Below are 8,144 nucleotides of genomic sequence, written 5' to 3'. Positions count from 1 at the left end.
CTGTACATATTCAGATTGTTTGTCTATATACAAAAAATAAATATATACATGTTTTGGATAAAACTATGATAAAAACATCAAATATATATATAGTTAGGGCCTTTCCACCCTATGATAATCCTGGTCTATATATGCACTGTGGTGGTATTGGTATAAATCTGCTCCCGTATGTTCAGTGATTATCCACAAGCCTCGAGGTAGTAGCGAGCCCTCTTTGGAAAGTTTGTCACCATCTTCATTATATTCCCTATATATATGATGACAAGAGGTTGAGTTTGAGTCCCCATAGATTTGGATGGTAGTGCAGTCATGAGCTATGGCAAAATGGAGAAGATGTCTGAGAGTAATAAGCTCGGCAAAATTGTTTGTTCCCTCCCCTAGTCCTAATTGGACCTTATAGAAGTGTTGATCAGAGATGAATAGAATGAAACCCCCTCCGCAACCATGCGGTTGAGCTGCTCCATCAAAGTATGCCTATGGCTTAGATTTATCGATCCAACCAAGGGCTGAGGTTCTGCGGATGTGGGGATTTGCCTCTTTTGGAATGTCATGATAAGCTGCCACGACCTTTGTAATGATAAGAGGCCAGCGGACAGTTTCGTTCTTGAAAATAATATGGTTCCGGATAAGCCATATGGTCCAACAGATGATAAGAGGTAGGCATTGTGCCTTTGCTCCCTGGTGTGCTACAATCCAATTGTTCCATGCTTGGAGAATAGAAGGGCCTTGCCATGCATTCTGCATAGAGAGATGTTGTGTTGTAGTTTCCCAAAATTGAATGACAGTCAGATAGAGCAGAAACAGGTGCTCATTTGTTTCAGAGTCTTGCTTGCAGAGTACGCACTAGATCGAGCCGTGAATAGATCTGTGCATAAGGGCATCGCCTGTAGGAGTTTTGTTACATAAAACACTCCACATGAAGAGGCGTGCCTGTGGAGGATTTTTCATTTTCCAGATCTGTTGCCACCATGCTTTAGTAAGTGTAGGTTTGCGGTCCAAGAGAAGGTGGGTGTAGCCCAGTTTTGGGGTGTATTTCCCATGATCAGCTGGTATCCATACTAGTACATCTGGGTCATTATTTAGAGTCACATGAGCTTCAGACAAAGCCGATAGATATGAATCCCAGGACTGTTGCCATTGAACAGGAATGTCCATTTCAGGTGTTGTCCTCCAATTCTGTCTGAAAATAGTGTTGTGCTCAGGATCAACAATATGAGCAATCGTCGTGGTATTTCTATGATGAAGGTATTGAATGAGATCAGGTGGTAATTGATATCTGTTTCCCCCTCCTATCCATGGATCAATACCAATGTGAACAGATGCTCCATTGTTAATGTGCCATGCCAAGCCTAATCTGATGAAAGGCATCGATTGTAGGATTGCTTTCCATACTATGGAAGTGCCCACATGAGGCGAGTCTTGTAGATTTACCCAGTCAAATAATTGCTGCAGCCAAATGTATTTGTGGTACGACACAGTCGTCCATAAATTTTGAGATGTGAGAAGGGACCAACTCATCTTGGCTGTAAGAGCTTGGGCAAAAACAGACGGGTCTTTTAACCCCCACCTCCCCCCATTTTTTTGGCATTGCAATTTTCTTCCAGCTCACCCAAGCAAAAGTTTTTCCTTCCTTTTGTCCATTCCATAGATATCAGCAGCATATTTGTTGGATACGTCCGAGTATTCCCCGAGGGATCCAGGCGAGTGATATCCAATATATAGGAGTGGCTTCCAGTACTGATTTTATCAAGACAAGGTGCCCAGCTCTTGATAGGAATCTATGATTCCAAATTTTCAATCTCTTCTCAATTTTAATTACTAACCAGATCCAGTGAGCAATCTGGTAATTGTGGGGTTTGATCCTAAAACCCAAGTATTTCAAACCATCCGAGAGATTATGCAGTTGATAATGGAAAAAATGGAAAGCTGATCTATCCTCCTAAGGGGTGGTGTGAGACAGAGTAATAGTAGATTTGGTCTGATTTGTAGCCATACCAGTGTCTTTTTCAAAGAGAATAAGAATGTCATAGAAGGAGGTAGAATCCCTAATGCTGCCGTCCAGGAAGATCATAACATCATCAACAAAGAGGAGATGTGTGAGATGGCAGAGTTCATTCATTTTCAATCCTTTGAGTCTGCCTGCCCTTTTTGTGGTGCCAATGAGCCTGCTGAGACCTTCCATCACTATTAGAAACAGAAGGGGAGACAGAGGGCATCCTCGCCGGATTCCACGTTCAGCATGAAAGAAGTGGGATGCAGAGCCATTAATAAGTACACTGAAGGATTCCGAGGTTATGTAGCAGATAATCCAGTCTGTGAAAGCCAGAGGGAATCCTAAGTGGATCAGGATCATCTTAATGAAGAGCCAGCAGACGCGATCAAAAGCCTTGGCAAGATCTATCTTGAGGATAATGCTTTTCAGATTTCTTGTTTTGATAGAGTGAATGGCTTCCTGGGCTGTGCCTATGGCCTCATGGATCTGTCTATTTTGGAGAAAACAAATTGCTCAAGAGAAATGTGTTGGGAGAGTATAGGGCGAAGCCGATTTGCAATGATTTTGTATAGGGTGTTACAAAGAGAGATGGGTCGGAAATCATTGAAGGATGCAGGTGAGTCAGATTTTGGAATAAGAGCAATGAAGGTGGCATTGATAGCCTCATACATCTTTCCAGAGGTCCTGCACTCTTCAACTACATTGAGGAGATCATTCCCAATGAGGTCAAAAAAGGCTAAGTAGAATTCAATGGACCAACCATCTGGGCCAGGGCTTTTATCTTTCTGAAACCATTTTAAAGTCCCCTCAAGTTCATCTCCAGTGATGGGAGAGGTTAGCTTAGCTGCCGCTTCCGGATCAATAAAGCTTGGGAAGTGCCCTGCTACTTGAATGATATCAACAGGGTTTGAGATAGGTGGCTCCTTGTAGAGCTGTTTGAAGTGTGAGATACCCAACTGAGATAATTGATTGAAAGTTTTTGCAATACTTCCATCCGGAGTGGGCATTTGCCAGATGGTGTTGGAGGCTTTTCTTCCCTTGGCAAAGTTCTGGAAGTACCTTGTGTTCTCATCCCCTGCTTTGAGCTAGATCACTCGACTCTTGAGTCTCCAGGTTTCCTCTCTTTCCTTCAGAATTTTGGCTCTTTGATTTTCTAGCTCAATCAAATTTAACTTGGCTTCAGCATTTAAGAATCCCTTGTTGTGGTCATCCATAAGGTGTGCCAAGGATGATTCAACAGAGGTGAGGGTATGGGTATCCCTTTGGAGTTTTTCCTTTACCCACTTGATAGTGAGCTTCTTGAGATGTAGAAGGTTTTGACAGAAATGCTCAACCCAAGTGTGTCCTTGGGAGGGAGGGTTTTGCATCCAGTAGTCTGAAACCAGATTTGTGTAGGAGGGATCCAGAAGCCAAGATGAATTGAATTTGAACGGGGCTTTGACCTTGATAGGAGGACCAGATATTTCAAGGTAGATAGGCGAGTGGTTAGAGATGCCACCGGTTCCAACCCACTGCCTATAATGAGATAATCTCTGTATCATCGGATTTTTAAGGATGAAGCGGTCCAGTTTTCTAGCGAGGGCTGCCTCACCAACTCTTCTGTTCCTCCATGTTGGAAAGGGTTTGTTCATAGGTATATATATGAGATGTGCTTGATCAAGAAGGTTTTCCATGATATCAAATAGTGGGTCAATCTATGCCGATGATCCCCAGGACTCACTATATCCAATGGAAAAATTTAGGTCCCTGCCCAAGATGAGATTGTCTGATGAGGTAAGAGAGATATTTAGGAGTTGATTCCAGAAAGCCTCCCGTCCTTGACATGGCCCATAAATGTTTATAACACGGAGATCCATACCCAACTCAGCAGAGAAAAAATCGATACCAATGAACCCCTTTCCTCCCCAAATTGATTTAAGGTTTATGGTTCGGGGATTGTATCCCAAAGCCAATCCACCTGAACATCCAACAACATCCATTGCAAGGAATTCCCATCCCGGGCTTAAATTTTGCAGAATTCAAATGATGTGTTGGGCTTCACTGAGGGTTTCTTGAAGAAGGATAATGTCTACAGGCTTAGCGGTAAACAACCTGCGAAGGGCTAGCTTTTTGGGCGAGCTAGCCATACCCCTGCAGTTGAAAGATAAGCATTTCATGGAGGAACCATGTCATGGGTATTCTTCGCTCTAAGAACCCGATCTAATGAAGTTTGCCTTCCCGAAACCACCTCAGAACCAGCCCAAAGAATTGCATGCGAAAGGTAAGATTTGCGCCCACAAGAGGGTTTGATAGTCAATGAGGGGAGGGACTGGCCAAGACCAGAGAGAGTTGTATGAGAACTCCCAGAGGGAGGGCGAGATCGCAAGTTATAAGGATGTGGGGGAGCTCGGGGAGGTGATGATGGGGAAGAGGTGGCCTCCGAATGTAAGGTAAGGGAAGTGGTGGAGTAAACCAAATGATGGGAGAGAAGGGGGAAAGGAATAGATGAGGGAGAGGTGGATCGATCCTTTACCGATGCATTATGTTGATGCTGTGTAGATAATGCATAAGCAGAAGATAGAACAGGGGAAGAGGGGAGAGGATTACTCGATGTTCGAGCCACTTTTTCTGTTGCCCTGGCTCGAGTCAGAGGTGGAGATGGGGGACCTGAAGAGTTGTCAGTAGATTGCTGGACTGGTTGAGATGGGGTCGCCTTCCGAGATGGTGCAGGTACTGCAGATGGAGTCTTCCTGGGGATATCAGGGGTATCCCTACCAATGCCAGCCTCCTTTTCCATAGCTGCTTCTGGGGGTTTCGAGACCAAAGGACATTCCTTATACAGATGCCTGACCTTGTGGCAACATCGGCATCTAAATGGCACACCCTCGTAATCAAGGATTTGAACCCTAGTGAAATTATGCCATTGTAGGGTAACTTTTTCCTTCAGACCCTCCCGAGTGTCCAGATGCACCAGAATGCGGGCTAGAGTTCGATTTTTGGACTGTACTATGGATTTGTCGTAATCCAGGAAGGTGTCAAGGGTATTCCCGATTTGCACGAACACTTCTTCAGACCAGTACTAGAGTGGTAAGCCTGGGAACCATACCCATAGAGGTCCAACTCCTATCTGCTCTCTTTCCGGATCGAAAAGGGGGCTCCATCTTTTGAGCAACACCGGAGCCATTTCAATATGCCAATATCGTGCAAGAGCCAGGTTCGTGTATTCTTCGAGGGCAAAACGAAGCACAAACCACCTACGAGGCAGTATCTGAACATCCGGAAGCTGTATGAAAATCTGTCCCCAGATCTCTTTAACCCACAACCCCAATCGCTCCACCGTGTAAGTTCTTCCACGAACCCTGCCCACTAGGACTTTCCCTGCTTTGTCGGCAACTTCACCCATCGTGAGTCCTTCGCCAAATTTTATGGTGTAATCCTTGCTAGATGCCTTGATGCACCTTGCTTTCCTCTTCCCTATACGCAGCATAGTAGGGTAGTCCTATAACAGATCCGAGGGGCTAATTGCTTCTGGGTGTGGCTCCACCGACCTAGCGCGGATCACCGAAGTGTCGAAATAGCCGGAAGGAGGAGTTGTGTCCTGAGTCCCCTCGTAGCATCCGGGGTGGTCGAAGATCTTTTGTGTCTCTGCGGCCGTGGTTCCCGGGCGAGATGAAGGATTCTTGGAAAAATAGTGGTCTATAAGGGCTGCAAGGTCAAAAAGAGGGGACGAATAGGTAGCCAGAAGGCTTAGGGTACCAGGAGACAGCGGCGGGCAGTCTAGAGCGGGTGAGTCGATGGAGAGGGTGCCAATGTGTAGGGTGGAGGCCGTAAGCCCAGGAAGGGAGACAACCGACGTCGGATTCGAGCTGGACAGTGCAGAGGAAACGAGAATTGATCTAGGGTTAGGGTTACAGAGGATAGTCTACTTCGGGTATGGATCTGACGAATAGTCCACGATATCCAGCTCCATGCCCTCCATGCTAACCTAGGAACGGTAGACCGACCGTTACCGTCAACAGTTGGAAGCAGGAGTAGGTGAGAAATGACGGGTTGCGGATGTTGTTCAGAGGTTACGGTAACCGCAGTTAACCATGATCAGTATTACAGCTAGGGTAAGAGCAAGTAGTGTTGCAGCGCGCCATCCCATCCCCCAATAATCAATGTGATGAATTACAAGAGCTTTTGTTATTGTTTTACTCATTGACTGGTCATGAGGTTGAAGGGTTATATGATGATTCTTTTTTTTTCTATTATAGTGTATCAATCATAGTTGCAAATAATGCCAATAAATCAACAATATCTTGATTCCTTCATACTACTCTTACAACCACTTGAATCACGATTTTTGGAGACTTTTAAATGTATTGGGATACATTGCCAAAAAATCCATAAGACTTCTTTTGACTTAATGACTCTGCCAAATAGAAGGATGCCACATCATCAACTTTTAGGGTTTTTACCCACAAGTTTGAGGCTTCATCTTCAAACAGACATAACTCCCAAATCGTAAATACTTCCATGGTGTGCCATATACCATCGAAATTAGTTCGACAAAGAGAATCCAATGGCGAGGAGCTCCAAGGTAAATTCAATCATCTGCTTCTTCAAAAACCTCCAACAAATACGAGGTATGGTCATCACCCATGGAATCCAAACGCTAGAGCTAAGGTTACATGTTCATACCAAGGGCATCAATGACGACATCCTACACCTGCTATGCCATCCTTCCTGCACCTACTATGCCATCCTTCCATTGGAGCTTCCAACTAATGTGATCTACATAAATATTAAAAGCATTCATTAATGGAAGTTGACATCAATGACAACACCATTCAACAACTCTGATAGCATGTTGAGAAACCAATGTACTAGAAGATAATCATTGATTTCAGTTTAACTTAATAATTACTTGTGAATGTTTGTTGGTTTCTTATTACTTATATTATGTTCTCTTCATCAAGCAATTACCAAATCTAATCTATAAAACATGAAGATCACAAAAGACAAAGGACACAAAAAGTTAGGCTCCAAGTCAAGGCAAAACTTGACAAGGGGGAAAACCCAAACAATCATTCTTATAAAATCAAATCAACATGAGATATCCAAGACCCGAGACCAAGACTGTCACAATGAACCCAAGTCAGCCCACCTCCAAGTCTCCTCCAATAAAGTCAAAGTCAACAAAGTCAATGTTGGTCAAATCTCTGAAATCTAGTCAAACTACAGAATTTTCGGACCTGCAATAGATGGCCAAATTTCAGCCCTGTAACAGCCTTAGAAAATCAAAAAACCTTCACACGTGTGATCATAATTAGGGCAGAAAACTCAATCTTTCTCTCTTTTGACTTCTCTCTCCTTTGACTTCAACTATCTTTTCTTCTCTTCTTGGCACATAAATCAATGTGTTGATAACGACTGAATGAGGTCAAGTTGGCTTACTTATACGTGTCCAGAAGGTTTGAATAGCTACCCCCAGGGTCGACTTGTCCAAGTAGGGCCAACTTGGTCTTGTGTTATCGCTTTGACTCATAAATAATTTATTTATTTTTTCTTTCTAAAGTCCAAATGGGACTAGACTCAAATACATTTCTTTTGACTTATAATAAATTCTTCTTTGACTTTATAAGCATGAAGAAAATGTTTTGACCAAAATAAAAATGATAATAATGAATATCATAATAAATATATCAAAGATAAAAAATTACATTTTATTATATTATAAACACTGATACTAGTTACATTTTTCAACACCAATACCATGTTCAATAAATAGATATTTCCACTCTAGTCGAACACCTTAAACAATTACTCACAAAAACAAATCAAACCTCAATACACCAATGTATTATGTGGTTAAAAACCTCAAAGAGAGGCACAATCCACAACCAATACAATGACTTGAGGCAATATATTAATGCAAAAGGACAATTTTACATGACTTTCTCACAACCAACCATTAACAAATGACCCTCTTTGCTCTTTAAATAGATATCATGGACCAATGTAGTGTTCAGCATATATTCATTAATATCAAGGAGAAAACATACTATGAACATCAGATTATATAACTACAAACACGTAGAAAACACATTACTTAAAAACATATTAAACTAAATTAATTTTAACAAACTCTTAAATGCTTAAATATCCTAACACTTTTCCAAAATTAACA

The sequence above is a fragment of the Pinus tabuliformis genome, chromosome 6, assembly GCF_031772625.1.
Source record: "Pinus tabuliformis cultivar Carrire ecotype Pingquan chromosome 6, CPIR1, whole genome shotgun sequence".
Taxonomy (NCBI): domain Eukaryota; kingdom Viridiplantae; phylum Streptophyta; class Pinopsida; order Pinales; family Pinaceae; genus Pinus; species Pinus tabuliformis.
The sequence above is the reverse complement of the archived record's forward strand: the minus strand, read 5'-3'. Positions refer to the sequence as shown.